The 13193-nt window shown below is 36.8% G+C and overlaps 1 pseudogene; it reads right to left on the bottom strand.

Annotated features, from left to right (window-relative positions):
- Window positions 1-563: 563 nt before the first annotated feature.
- Window positions 564-663, bottom strand: LOC132014732 (U6 spliceosomal RNA; annotated as a pseudogene).
- Window positions 664-13193: the final 12530 nt, after the last annotated feature.

Genomic DNA, 13193 nt, shown 5'->3' with positions numbered 1-13193 from the left:
TAATAATCAAAGTATATCTTTCAGGAGAATGTTTCCAACTGGGAATCAAAATGGCTTCATGGAGGTGAAAAAGTACTATTTATGGAGTGCCAACTTTACACAGTCCTCAGAAAAATGATACGTTGCTGGTGTGATCCCCACTCTACAGGAAAGAAAATAAGGCCCAGAGAAGCTAAGTACTGACCTAATGTCATAGAATAATCACAGATATTTAAATGAGGGTCACCTCTGATTCTCAAACCTCTTCTTTTTTTCAGTTAACAATTATCAAGTTCCAAAAGTAGAGATGCCAAACCAATCTATAAAACTGTTATTATTTGCTTTTCCACATGTGATTAAAATGGTGGCTCAGAATGTGTAGGTGACCCGGTTACTACTAAACAGACAACAAATGGTGGATCCAGGATTTGTATGTAGATCTTTTTAAATGCTTTTTATCATGGATAATTGTTTTCTTCTTTTTTAAAAAATTGTGCTATGAAAATTTCACATGAGTCTATCCTCTTAACAAATTTTTTAAGAGCACAATATAGCATGTTTTTTTTTTTTTTTTTTTTTTTTTTTTAAATATGGACTGCTTCATGAATTTGGGTGTCATCCTTGTGCAGGGGCCATGCTCTTCTTTGTCTTGTTCCAATTTTAGTCTGTGTGCTGCCAAAGCAAGCCCACAGTCTTGTTAACTACAGGCACAGTGCTGCACAGCAGATCTCTGGATCTTATTAAAATTGGGTAATTGAAATTTTATACCCATTGAACAGTAACTCCCCATTCCTACTTCCCCCTTTCTCTTGTAATCACCATTCTACCCTCCATTTGTATGAGTTTGACTTATTTTGGATACTTCATGTAAGTGGAACCATGCAGTATTTGTCCTTCTGTGACTGGTTTGTTTAACTAGCATAATGTCCTCCAGGTTCATCTATATCATTGCATATGGTAGGATTTCTCTTCTCTCTCTTTTATGTTGAATGTATTCCATTGGTTGTGTATACCATGTTTTCTTTATCCATACGTCCATCCATGGACATTTAAGTTATTTCCATGTTTTGGCTCTTGAATGATGTGGGAATGCACATGTCTCTTTGAGATCCTGATTTCAGTTCTCTTGGATGAATACTCAGAAGTGGGAATCCTGGATCAGATGGTAATTTTATTTTTAATTTTGGGGGGAATTTCATAATATTTTCCATAGCAGCTGCATCATATTACATTCCCACCAATAGTGTATTATGGATAATTTTAAATACACATTGTGGAGAGAAAGGTACAATGCCCCTGCCTGTACCTGTTATTCAGACTTAACACTTATTGGCTCACAGCCATGCTTGCATTCATTTGCACCACCTTTACTGTCTCTTCTCCTAGAATTCCCTTGAAACAAGTTCCCAGACATCATATTTCATCTACAAATATTTGGGTATATGTCACTAACAAAAAAGAACTTTTGTGAAAGAGCATAGTTATAGTGCCATGTTCATATGTAAAAAATTCTAGTAATGTCTTTATATCACCCAAATCCAGTCAACATTTTTTCTCATACATGCTTTATTTGTTTGTTTGGTTAAAGATCTTATTTTGCTGGTTTGTTGAATTGACATTCTGACAGGCTACACACACTGCCTTCTGATGGGAGGTCTCTTAAAGACTTTTCATTTCATAGGTTACCTTAGCTTTTTTTTTTTTTAATATTTAGTTGAAATTGGTTTGTTGAAGAAACTGAAGAATTCATCTTGTGAACTTTCTTACTTTCTAGATATTGCTGATTGCATTCTCATTTAAAAATTGATAAACAAAAAAATCTTCCCTCCACCCCCCAAATCTGTTTCTCCATTCCCCAGGTGTTTTTTGTCCCATTGGTTAGACCAAAAGTCTTGATCATATTTAGGTTTTTGTTTTTTTGTTTTTGTTTTTTGGCATGACTACTTCTTAAGTGGTGTGAATTTCCATCAAGAGATACATAATGTCCAGTTGTCTTCTGTTGTGATGGTAGCTGCCATTAACAATCATTTCCCAGATTGAGAGTTTACTTAGGGGGTTGCAAAATGGTGATATTCCAATTATTTTATTACATCTTTATAAGCTAGCTGGCATACTTCTATAGACAGAATTCTTTCTCATCAACTTTTTGAATATGCTGAGGTGCAGTTTTGACTGGAAGAATCTGTATGATTCTTTCCCTTTATTTACTGGTGCTTAGTATAATGAGTTGGTTTTCCCAGCACTCTCCAAAGGTGATCAATTTTTTCAAAATGAACATTGCAAATTCCTGGATTTTTTAAAAACATATTTGATTCATTTAAATCCTCTGATGTTATTCCTCTTACTGATGCTGCAAATGACTCATCTTTGAACCATGGGAGCTACTTCAAGATAGCTCATGAGTTCTATTGACATTATTCCAATAATTTTTGATAACTTCCTTGCTTTTTGGAATGGCAAAATATTCAGATTCATTTTACAGATTTCCTGCTCCTGACTTTTATATCTGTCTGTTCTGTGTTTTCTTCTATCATATGTGATAATTTCATGTAATTGTAGTTTAATCTCCCATTCTGTATACATGTGCACACCCATATACACACATATCCTCCCTTTCCTAGATAAATGATAATACAGTGTACATGTACATATTTCTTCTACAGCTTGCTGTTTCCATTTAATAGTGTATCCTGGAGATTCATACGAGAAAGTAATAATTTTTGCTATAGTTCTATACTGTTCCATTTTAAGTATCTCAGAATTGATCCAATTCATTTCATACTGATTAGAATTAGAATTCATTTCATACTGATTTAGAATTGTTCCTGGCTTTTTAACATTTAAAATTTTACAATAAATAACCATGTATATACATCTTTTCACATCTTATTATTTTATCTTTGGGATAGATTCCTGGAGCAAAGGTAAATATAAACAATATGTAATTTTGCTAAATAGTGCCAAATTGGCTTCCACAGCATTTGTAACATTTTTGCATTCTTTTTAGTAATGCATATGTATTTATTTCCCCTTAGTTTTTCCAACTGAGTATGTGGGCAAGCTTTTGTTTTCTGTCAATTTGATAAATAAGATAAATATGTCTGTGTGATATTAATTTATATTTCTCTAACTATGAGCTATTCTCTTAATTATGAGCCTCATATATTTGAGAGTCTTAAACATGTGAGGACTACTGTATTTTCTTTTCTAGAAACTATCTGTTCATATCCCTAGACTTTTTAAAATAGCATTATTGATCTTTTAATTTTTCTTATGAAGTTATGCTTGTCATGCATTTTTAACCTTCATGTAGGCAAGTTGATTAATTATTTTCCTTATTGCCTTAAGAATTTGAGTCTGAGGAGACTTTTCTTCCCTTCTAGGTTATAGAGAAATTCACAAATGTTTGTACTTCTGTAATTTCATTTTTTACACTCAAACTTCTATTTTTTTTTTTGGAATTTTCATCAGTCTGGGCTATAGGAAATAAATTCCATTTTTGTTATTTTCCTATTATTGTCTAGTTATTTTTGCACCATTTATTAAAATGCCCATATTTCCCACTTGACTTGTGACTCCACTTTCATTGACTACTTCAAGCAAGTGTGTGTATTTCTGGGTTCTTTATTCTTTTCTGTTGATCTACCTAGCTAGTCATATGTAAATAGCACACTGTTTTAATTATAGAAGTCTTAGAAAATGTTTCTATCTGTTTGGGTTAGCAACTCCCATTCCTCACTATTGCTTTTCCTTTTCAAGTGAATCTAGATCTTTAAACACTGAAGACTCAAGTTTTTTTCATTAGATTCTACTTCCTTTAAGTAGATGTCACAAAAGCAGAATGTTTAGATTCTTCTAGAAAGGAAAATAAGAAAGTGAGATTGTGAATGAATCTGATGGCAAAATGGGGTCAAATATAATATAATTTTTAGTTTTTGTTTTAATTAAAAGGATAAGAAGAACCAAGCATAATGAATCCATGTAGCCTTTTTTTTCTCCTCTTATAGGTCCCCTTGGAGAAGTGATGTATTATCCTAATTTAGCAATCAACATTTCCATCATATGGATCACTTAATTAGTCCTGACAGAATGTTTTGTGTTTGAAAACACTTAAAGAATTAAAATTTATTGGTGATAGCACACTTCTATTACCTGGTGGTAAAGCCCTGGATGTTTCTGTGTAAATCCAAGGCATGGTGACACAGTTGCTATACTGGTATGTATTGGGGTGTGTGTGTGTGTGTGTGTGTACACACTTCACTAGAACACAGTGAAGATCAATGTTTGTATTGTCAGTTTCAAAAATCCAGTTCTTAACATGATAATGCAAAAAGAGAAAATAATAATTATAACATGTGTAGATCCTAAAGCTTGACAGTTTTAGCTTCAAAAGAATTTTGTTAAGAGAACTATTTGAGCAAAATATTGGGTTTTTCAGATGGAGATTTACTGTCATGGGTGATCCTGTTTTCAAAAGCTTAATTGTACCTCAGTAAAATATCTGATTGATATAACTATTTTTGTAATATGTGGGAGGAAGCATCCTTATAGTTTAAAAAATTACCAATGACTAGAATATTTGATGAGAAAAAAAAATACATCTCCTATTATTTTGGAATTTAATGTTGAAACACAGAAGGGTGTGATAATTTTGGCATTTACCAAAGTCTTTGTGATACTAAAAACCGGTTATTTTTTGTTTCATTTTGTTTTTTTAAAGTAGGCTCTGGGATGCCTGAGCATCTCAGTTGGTTGAGTTTCTGACTTTTGACTTTGGCTCTGGTCATGATGTCACGATCTTCAGCATGATCTTCAGGTGGAACCCTGTATCAGGCTCCGTGTTCAGCTCAGGGGAGTCCACTTGAGATTTTCTCTCTTGCTCTCCCTCTGCCCCTCCCCCTGCTGACACTCTATCTTTTTCTATAATAAATATGTAAATTATTAAAAAACAGAGTAGGCTTCATGCCCAATGTGGGGCTCAAACTCACAACCCCAAGATCAAGAGTTGCATGTTCTATTGACTCATCCAGCCAGGCACTCCTAAACACTGATTATTAAGTGCCTTTACCATGTGACAAGCACTGCATAGGTCACTATGACTATATGTCAAAGTAAGCTCTGGAGAGAGGGAGAGACAGGTAACAAACAAGAGCATACTGTGGTGAAAACAGACAAGCAGCATAGGCAGAGGCTGACTGTGCATGGGGTCATAGGTTAGGAGTTCCAAAGAGTGAAGGTCTGACTTCAAATTTTTAAGGCATTTACTTTTAAAATTCCTTGCACTTAGGATGCATTGTTAACTTTAATCATATGGTACAGTTCAAGCGTGACTTTTATTTATTTAATTGTGAGATTATTTCCTTTTTCCAAAAAGGGACACCATCTTTTAAAAAATTTTTAAAATATTTTATTATTTTTAAAAATATTTTATTTATTTATTTGACAGAGATCACAAATGGGCAGAGAGGCGGGCAGAGAGAGAGAGAGGGAGAAGCAGACTCCTTGCTGAGCAGAGAGCCCGATGTGGGGCTCGACCCCAGGACCCTGGGATCATGACCTGAGCCAAAGGCAGAGGCTTTAACCCACTGAGTCACCCAGGTGCCCCCATCTCTGTTTTTAAACCAATTATTGTAACACCAGCAGGTGACACTTTTTCTTGTCAAAGGAACTCATCTACCTCTGCCCAATCTGCTCCCTTTCCTCTCTTTCCTAATTCAGTTATTGGAGTCACCATTTATGATATGATCTAAACAAGGCATCTCAGATGGAACTTTTAGCTAATCCTCTTCTGCCTCTTCTATTCAAAGATCTTGACATCTTGCTAACTTTCTCTGAAATCTTTGTTTAGTATGTCCTAGTGCGTCCTCTGCTTTTCAACTCCAGTGCCTACTGTTTTAGACTCTTACCTTTCATCCGTATTATTGCAATCTGTTGAACTATTCACTCTATTCTCATTGTCTTCAAAAGTATCAAGTTAAATTTTAGTTGGGGTCAAATCATTCCACAGCCTGGACTCTTTTGTACCGGTTTCAGTAATGTCCTTCAAAACCTTCATCACGAAGTATATAGTTAAGTGGCTGGAGTGGCAATCTCCAGCCACTTAACTATACTTCGTGATGACGTCCACATCCCTTGCTGCATTTCCAATTCTACCACTGTGTTCTGCTTACCCTGAATGACTTTGCTAAACTAAACTAAACATACTGTATATCTTCAGGTCATCATGATTTTCTAAACATTCTTTTCTATGTCTGAAATAACACTTTCTCATAATTCTGCCCCTTAAATTGCTCTGTACTCTGTATATACACATGCCACATTTATTACACTAGATAATGATTGATGGTATAGATCTAGCTCCTTGTGAAGACTGAAGTCTTTGAAGAGAAAGACTGTGGTGCACACACACACATACACACACATTTGAAGGTATAGATATATTATTGTCTCCTTGCACTTTGTACTTAGCTAAGTGCTAGTATATTGTAGGGCTTAATAGAATGTTTTAAGGTGAACCTTTATCTTCTTGGCTACAAGAAAATATATTAAGGGCCACATTGTTTATGGTTCCAATGGGAAACAGAGGCATGCTTGGATGAAATTCTAAAGAGAATTTAATGAAGAGACTGTTTACAAAGTATAAATAAACCAGTGACCACTGTTTTAGAACCCAGGTCCTAGTAAGAGAAGAACCCAACAGAACAGGGGAGGAAATAGGGCTGTTAACAGAGTCCAGTGAAAGCTGGAGATGTGGAAGGAACCTCCAGTGGTAGCTGCAAAGGAATGTGACCCCTACTACAGCTACACCCCAAAGCAGGGTGGCAACAAAGGAAGATACTCCTGACTTGTCTTCTCTCACTCTCAGACTTCCTATTGGTTCCTTATATTGGTCAGATCCGACCCGAAGTCAAGGGGCAGGAGAGTACTGTGTGGGTAAGTCCCTAGGGATACAAGAAACAAACTCAGGAGGGGCAGAGAACAGAATGGGTGGTACAACCAGAGAATGACCAGAACAAGTAACTTCTTCAAACCTTAATATCAAATTAATGGGTGTCAATCCAACTATGGAGAAGATGCTTATAATCTAGACTTTCAGAAACTAAGTTTTCTGAGAACATATACCATGATTGATGTCTCTGAATATTTTCCTTTTTTGTATCTTGATGGCAATAACAACAACAAAAATGACAAGAGTAACCATAAAAATTGCCACTTATGATGCACAGATGCTGAGCTAAATGCTTCACATATTTTGTTGTTTCTTCCTCATAACATTCCCCAGTTGGCCAATGTAGAATTGTTGCAGAAGCCAAGTCATTTGTAAGAAGTGTAACCAGATAGTGGTGGAGCTGACTCCAAAGCTTTCGAAATTTTAAACTCTGCTGGTGCAGGGAGACACAGTATTCCCTTCCATACAAAGCCATAGCATGCTCTTATAGAATTGTGCAAGGTGAAATTGTACCCAGAGGCAACCTGCATGGAATTGTGGTGAATAATGTCTCTGCAAAAGAGACCCAGGGAGAAGGCTGCTATTTTTGACTTACATACAAGATAGGTTATTTTACTTTCAATGAGAAAAAAGAAAGATAAAAACGCTAATCAAATCTACTGAAGCACTGGGTTACCTGGGAGGGTTTTAATTAGAAAATCTCAGTGCATGTGCCTAATGAAACGATAGTACTATAATTGAATATAGAGACCTGTTGGTAATTAAATGATAATGTAGAATAAATCCTTCTCTTAACAGGTTTAATTCTCTTTTACATTATGCATTAGTGGAGCAAATCCCTAATATATTAGCACGTAGCACATATAGGATACTTTCCCTCCTTTATCCATTGAAAACGTAATTAAGTACCACGAAACTGAGGCCTCCTTTCCCTTTTTTCCTTACTCATGAGCTGGAACTAGGTAGCTGTGTTTTGTCTTATTGATTAGAATAACTTAAGCAAAAACAGATCCATTTACTCTTCTTACTTTTTCAGCTTCTCTGGACACGTGTTCTGTTTTCATAGAGGACATGAGGCTGCACAGGGTCAGGACTGGTTCACGCACGTCCCCGCTTCATCCAGGTCCCTTTGGAGGAGAGGAGGGATGGAGAGACTGGAGAAAAGCTTGTGATGGTAGGTCATTCATGCAGGACTTGGGGCGGCTTTGTGACAACCAAAATACCAAAAACAGGAGTCTTGTCACTGGGCGGAGTTCTGCAGCATGCCTACATCTCTGCCTTGTTTCTGGTCCTGAGCAGCCTGCTTACTCAAGGTCCCAGTTAACATTTTTTTATAAGAAACTTCTGAGTCATTGGCACTTTCAGTTCTTGGGGGAGCTGGAAGAAATGGTGGATTTACCGCTTAATTATTTTTCCAGGAAGTAAAAGGCATGGATCATTGCTTAGGATGGCTGCGAGCCAACCAAACAGATGTTTTGCCCAGCTTCTGAATTTTACAGGGGGACATTTTGAGACTTATGCTATTTGTTTGCAGTCCAGCCTATGCTTTGCCACTTAGCTTCTTATTAGCTTGTTATTAGACCACATGTTTACTTCCATGTTTTATTAAAAAACTGATAGATTGATACTCTTTAGGTATATTGGTGCCCAAATTGTGAAAGATGTTGGATTTATTAATTTCAATATCTCATTTCTGTTCTTTTAAAATATTTGTTTAAAGGCAAAAAAGACTTTTGTTTAAAGGGGATTATTTTACTTTTCATTCTCACTATAATGTCCCATTAATTGCTTTGGTGTGAAAAGCTCTGGTGAAGTTCAATTACAACTGACTCATTTTAAAGAAGAAGATGAATAATTCAAATGTCCTGGACTGACGAAAGTACCGTTTCTTGATCTCTGCCTCTGTCAAATCATTTTCATTTAATATTCTTCCATATTCTTCCTTCCCTTTTGGGGGGCATAGATACCATGCCTTATGTCTCCTTAGGTGGCTATTACTTAAACTTCTCCTGGAACACATTTCCTTTTACAAGGATTTGTTTGGAAAGCTGGAACAGGGGATGCCTACTTATCTACCACTACTGGTTATCCTTCCTTATTTTATCAGTGTGAGTAATTCCATCTCTCTGTCTTTCTCCCACACAGAAAATACATGCTTCCTTTAGCATTTTGTTCCCTAATCATTTCGTAGTCTACTCTACTTGGATCCTCAAGTAGTAAAAAGAAAACCATTTTAATGCCAAAATCATTTTCATTTAAACTAAAACTCAGACACATTCCTAAGTTTTCAAAATGGGCTCCTGCATCTGACAGATTATCTGAACCTCATTGTTATTTTAGCCATGTGGGGGACCACATTTGGAAGCAGTGGAGGATAAAGTTATCACTGTGACAAATGATCATAAAAACAAACCACAGTGTATGGTCCATCCTACAGGAAGGGGGAGGCATCTTATTAAGAAGATACATGGCTACATGACTGTATCCACAGTATCTTGAAGTTGCTTTTAAAGGGAAAAAAAGTCATCTTTTTCTTACAGTGAAGATAAACCATTTAAAAGATTGTTTTCTCTTTCAGCACAACAGAATTCTGGATATTTGGGGAAAAAAATCTGGAAACTCTGTTCCAGTATATGAATAAAAATAATTGGTTCATTTTCTACCAGGATATTTTAGTTTCATAAAGACCATGAAGGTGGAAAAGCCAAATCTCTTTATGTGTCTGCACCAATGTTAGGCAGTTCACGTTTAAAAGAAGATTTTTTTAAAAAGCTGCTCTTAGGGAGAGAACTTTAAGGTCACCTCTATACCGAATTTTCTTTTGTGCTCTTTCATCTGGAATCCTGAAGTTACTGGAGTATTGGCTTGAATTAGAAGCCATATTAGAAGACAAGTTTTGGACTTTTGCAAGTTCTTCTGTTTCAACCATTCGAAAGTGAAAGGATGGCATATACTGCAGTTCTAGGGTCGCATGTTTGGAGGTTTGAGAGATAATCTTGTATCAAAAGGGAGTTGGTGAAACTCTATGAACTCATGTGACCTTTTACAGGTGGTGCTTGCCACCATGAGGATCTCAGGGACTTGAGAGCCATTTCAGGGGCTGTGCTATCAGTAAGGGAGATAGAATGTAATGCTAGACATCATCATCTGGCCTGATGTAAAACTGGTCGTTAGTGGTACCTGGGTGACTCAGTCAGTTAAACACCTACCTTTGGCTCAGGTCATGATCCCAGGGTCCTGGAATCCCACACTGGGCTCCCTCTCTTTCTGCTTATCCCCCACTTGTGCTCTCTCTCTCTCTCTCTCTGGGTGTCAAATAAATAAATAAATAGAATCTAAAAAAATAAAAATAAAAAAACTGCTCTCTATGTTGACATAGCTAAGTACATTCTCATCCCATGGTATCCATTACTCAGCTTTGCTTCTACATAACGGTTTAATAAATAATGAGACTATATTGTTGAGGTATTTTGGGACATTTTTGGGAAAAAAAATTGATTCATCCCTGATCTCTTCTACGTATTCAAACTTTCTAAGAGAAGTGGGTTAAATAGTTCTCAGGAGGTAAACAGTGCTCCTCGGTTGTTGTGTTAGGGACAGGTAATGTCTGCGGATTGTGCTGAATTAATGAGACGCTTTCCCCTTAACCCTGCCTCCTGGGAAGGAATACAGTAGCTGGTTCGTAGTGCACAACTGCACTACTTAATTTACCCCTTTAAAGCAGGAGGAGCAGAAAAGGCCTAATGTATTGAAAAACCACAGGAGGGTTGGAGGCGGTGAGAATGTAATTTCCCCAGTTGCAATTTGGCCATTCCTAATCATATGAAAATTGCCAGAAAATCCTTAATGTGCACCAGTGGTTTAGAACTCTGCAGTTCGCATGCCTCAGGAGACCGAGCTTGCCTCAGCCGAGTCTGGACTGGGCATGCCCAAGCAGGCTGCCCTGTGATGTTTTGAAAAGAAAATAGCCCTTCAGATCGGAAGAGTCAGCTCTAGTGGGGAGTGACAAAGCACTAACACCACATCTAGCTGTCTTATACACACCTTAGAATCAGTTCCGTATACCATGATTTACCACAGGTAGGAAAGACTCCATCAGAACCATGTGGCGATGCCTGGCAGTTATTTGACTTGTAAGAGCTGATGGGGTCATGGACCAAAGAGATATGGCCGCCATCAAGTCAGGGCTTTCTAGTGGAGCGACTAAGCTAGCCAATCAAAATGGATATTTAATATGAGCTGGGCAAGTCTTATGCATGTCGTATATTGCAAGATCTGTTTTCTGAAGAACCAAATGACTTAAATTTCTACGGGAACTTTTTGACAATGGCGACTTTAGGCATGCTTTAAAAAAGATTCTGTTTTCCAAAATGATCTTACTTGATGTCAGAAATTGTCAGAATTTTTTTTTTTTTTTAGCATCCTAACCCTTGGAATGCTATTATGCCTCTCTATATTTATTCTTCCCTTATATCTTAGTTTTAACTACGTTTTTCACTTTGAATAAGCAAATTGACAGATTTCCTCTGCTTGTACTTATTATGAATAATCCTTAACATTGAATAGTGTACTTTTTTGGTAATATGTCTTTTATAAAATAATAATTTGCAGGTTAGTGTTATCTTTTGAAACAACAACTATAAATATGAATTGAATATAAAAGAATAGAACTTAAGAACAACACCTTTAGAAGAGCTTTTTTTTTTTTTTTTTGCAATAATAAAGTATTTTAAACCAGAATGTCAGTTTATTAATATTCATGGAAAATCAGCTATCAAACAGTCAGAACTTTGTTTCAGTGACCCTGAAACTAGAGAAGCAGATCACCAGTAGCCTAGAGCTCTGGTTCTGTGCCCATGTGCCCCCACACAGGTTCCTTGGCCTTCCCTTTTTCTTCTCTGTTTCACAGAGCTGACTCCTACAGTCTGTATTACTCAGATCACAGAATAGGAGGGAAAAAAAAAAAAGGAAGGTATGTTCTCTTATCCAATCTGCCTTAGGTGGCTTCTTTGGCAGTGGCTGAGTCTCCTGCCTGGTTTCAGTTTCCATCAAGTATCCTGGCCCCCAGGCTCTGGTTACAGGCCCTCTTCTCTTTGTCCCTCTTTGCCAGTGGTGTTTGTAACTTCCTGCTATTGCCAGTTCCTGGGTTTGCCTCCCTCGCTCCCACAGGACTTCCCAGCTCCTACTGGACTTCTTAGCAATTCTAACACCTGTACAAATGATTCCCTGCATTAAATATCCTTGTCGTTTAAATACCTTGTATTGTCTTCTGTTTTCCTGGTTTGACCTTGACTGCCATAGTAGGCAGGGAATAAGATAAAGGGAAGTGTGGATGTATGATTCAAATATTTCATGTTAGTTAGCTTTTCCTAGTGAAAACAGAGAACTTAAGAAATACTGTGGTATGTTTAGATTCATTCTGCTTAACTCAAGGGTAACTAGAAAATGCTAAAAACTTTAAAAGTCTTTCTGGTAGGTCTCTTTCTTTTCTGCTGCATTAGTAAATAACACTGAATTTTATTTATTCCTTTTGATACTTTTGATTCTTGTAGTGTGTCTCAGGGTACCTAGGACCTAGATGTTAAAAAAGAATCTATAGATAGTTGGACTAAATATAATTCATCTTCAGTTTGCAACTCTGAGGCAGTTTTTAAAAACCATCCTTTATCAACCTTGTGTATATGTGTGTGTTTGTGTCTATTATCTTATAAAAATATATCTTAAAAATATATCTAGACTTTCAATATTTACAAATATTAAATCAAACACACTGAGTATTTTCTCTTAAGTAGAACAGCAGTACCAGGTCAGTAAGGCTTTTTTAAGAGCAAAATTTATTTTTGGATGGCTCAAAACTAGGTCACTGAAAAAGATAGGCTTCAGAAAATTCATTCAGTCATTCACTACTTTTTAAATATTTATGATTACCCGCTATGAGCTAGGCGTTGGAGACACAGTGGTAAACATGACAGATGGTGTTCATCTCAGTAAACTTAAAATCTGGTGGAGAAGGCAGACATCCATAGGCAATCACAATAATGTTCAGAAAGTTATGGAGATAGAGAGCAAGGGAATTTGACCTGGCCCAGAAGTTTAGGAAAGTGAAGAAGGGATCAGAAAAATAGAATGAAGGGGTGCCTGGGTGGCTCAGTTGATTAAGCATCCGACTCTGATTTTGGCTCAGGTCATGATCTTGGGGTCATGAGATTAGCCCTGTGTGGGGCTTCAAGCTAGGCGGTGGAGTCTATTTAACGTTTTCTTTCCC

This window comes from Mustela nigripes, chromosome 3 (assembly GCF_022355385.1).
Source record: "Mustela nigripes isolate SB6536 chromosome 3, MUSNIG.SB6536, whole genome shotgun sequence".
Taxonomy (NCBI): Eukaryota; Metazoa; Chordata; class Mammalia; order Carnivora; family Mustelidae; genus Mustela; species Mustela nigripes.
Note: the sequence above shows the minus strand (reverse complement) of the source record. Positions and strands in the feature narration are given on the sequence as shown.